General features: G+C 36.2%; 2 protein-coding genes across 2 annotated transcripts in view; both read right to left on the reverse strand.

Annotated features, from left to right (window-relative positions):
* Positions 1-2,720, reverse strand: part of LOC106883807 (uncharacterized) — a 158,537-nt gene that overhangs the window by 34,478 nt on the left and 121,339 nt on the right. The window lies entirely within an intron of this gene.
* The window catches only part of LOC128249507 (adenosine receptor A2b-like), a 24,735-nt gene that overhangs the window by 4,391 nt on the left and 17,624 nt on the right, over positions 1-2,720 (reverse strand). The gene's annotated exons all lie outside the window — the stretch shown is intronic.

Raw genomic sequence — 2,720 nt, forward strand, 5'->3', positions numbered from 1 at the left:
ACACACACACACACACACACACACACACACACACACACACACACATTCTAGGCCAGTCGTCTCTAAACACATTCCTATATTTCACAGACAATCCCTGCCATTTTAATGTGACATTAAAAAAAAAAATTATTATTTAGAGAAAATTTATTCATTTTAAAAAGTACTTTGAAAATGGTGAATTCCATATTTTTACAAAATAAATTTCTATCAAATTTCATTAAAAGACACTTTATCTTGTAGAACTCCATAAATTTATAATGGAACCCTGGAGTTCCTTGGAAACCAATTTAGGAAACACTGTCCTAGACCACACACAAAAAAAGCTACTCTTCATCTGAAAAACAGGTCTTCACTGATCAAGACTCCAGAATAACTGATCCATTTTTAAACTGTTAATGTTTTTGGTTCCTTTAGCACTGTATGAAGAACACTAAGAAAGTTGCAATTTTTGATAAGCAAAACTTTTGTTCTTTTCATACACAAAAAAAAAATGCTATCATTACTACAAATGACAAAATATCAAGAGAGTTTGAATGTTATTGCTCTTGATGTAATTGTAATGGTAGTCAAAACGTTAACTGCTAGTCATTGTGTTGCTGTCACCGACTGTTCAATGTGGTAGTTGTCAGCAGCTGTCTGTGTCCATTCACCGTCGAACTACTGTCTCTCAACGCTCTCTCAAAGCTCTCTGTTAAGTAGTCAAGGTGTGCTGAATTTATACTGATGGATGGACTCATAAAAAAGTGTGCCAAAAGATGAAATCGTTACTGGAGCTTACTCCATATGAACTTGTGAGTGATTGTTCAGATTTTGTTGATCATATAGGCAATATCCTAGTGAATCATGACATCAGGGGTATTGAAGTAAGTGCTGAACATTCCCACTACAACAATAAGGATAATAAAATTTACTCCTATCAGCAGACTGAAGAAATAAGAATGAAGGGGGAAGTCTTACATGTTTCTATTCATGAATTATATGCCACAGTATACCTTCAGCTCCATCAAAAGGCCCAGTCCTTGGAGCAGTGTAATGGTTTGTGTACTTCAATGACTGAGATCTATGCCAGTAGAGTGCAAGGTCGTGGTAAGGCTTCTTATGCTGGATAGGTCAAAAGATAGAGGCAAGACTAATATGGAGCCCTTCTCCCCAGAGGTAAAAATGGGTTTGCACAGGGCCAACACCACAAACCTGGAAAGAGGCATTTACAGAAACATCGATAGCAATTAAAACCAACAAGACTTTGGAGAGGAAGGCCTTCCTTTAGAGACAAATAGTGATGGGTGGGCCACACTTTACAGTCCAGAGTTGAGAACAATGAAAAGCCATCCTAGGCCTATGCTCCATAGAGAATGGAAGGCTATGGGAAACAAGTAATATTTTTGCTATGTTTCCTTCCCAACTAACCAAGAGGTAAAGTTTAACTCTTTAGCATTTAAACCAGCCATATCAGGCTCAAATATTCAACTAGTTTTATGTTCACACTGGCATGATCCAACCTCTCACACTTACCCTACCATGTTATTCTTAAAATAAACAATCACGTCATCAAACATGAACAAATAAGCATAACATTTGACAGGATAATCTGAATGCTAAAAGGGTTGAAATGACCTTCTTTAAAGATTAACTAACAGAAGAAGAACATTTGACAAAGTACCAACATCTATATTTACCTCTTTGAATGCAAAGACACACACACACATATATAACAATCTTAAAGCTCTCCACACACATAAAAAGCTACACATGCACACATGTGCGCAAACACACATACACACTCACGCATGCACACACATGTGCACATACTATAATTCATACATATACACACGTACCCTATTGTTACAGCGACATTACACTTTTTAACCTTTATGTGCAGCATGCACATCGTATTTCCTTTTTTTGCTACATCATCATTGCATTTAATATATTTCATCCACTCGCATGGTACACATGCTGCATGCATCTCATTGCACATATACAGCTTATTGTTGCATACATATATCACTCCTGTTGTTACTGCTGGCCTGTATGAGGATACCAGTTTGTATATAATGTGTCCATACACACGAATAAAACAGTAAAGATATAAGTTGGAAAAAAGAGTGGATGTGTTTGTGTGCGTGTGCATGAATGCAGGTGTGTGTGCATGTGAAAAAGTAAGAGTAAAAATATGCTTTTGTCTGTAAGAAACTGAAAGAGAAGGAAACAGAGTGTGTAGTTGTGGGTTAGTGGATGTGTATAAGATATATATATATATATATATATATATATATATATATAAGTAAAAGAATGATGCGAAGCACACAAGAGTGTGTGGTGTGTGCATATTTGTGTATAGTGTATATGTGTGTGTGTGTGTGTGTGTATGTACACTTGTACATGTATATACATACAGACACGTGTGTATATATATTTTACACACGTGTTTGTATATATGTATATGTGTATGTTTGTGAAAGAGAGAGGAGACATTTAATGATTCCATCAGAGGAAAGCACTATGGGTCAACTTAATACAGACAGAAATGGCAATTGGTTGATTAAACTGAACAAAAGGAGTTGTCCCTTGCCTGAGACTAAGGTTGACATGTTGAGAGGATGAAGATGTTGTATGGGCCACCCCCCCCCCCGGCTCCCTTGAGAAAAGCAGAAGCATCAAAACTCCATTAATGGACATATACATCCATATATATATATATATATATATATATATATATA

This window comes from Octopus bimaculoides, chromosome 15 (assembly GCF_001194135.2).
Source record: "Octopus bimaculoides isolate UCB-OBI-ISO-001 chromosome 15, ASM119413v2, whole genome shotgun sequence".
In the NCBI taxonomy this organism is placed as follows: Eukaryota; Metazoa; Mollusca; class Cephalopoda; order Octopoda; family Octopodidae; genus Octopus; species Octopus bimaculoides.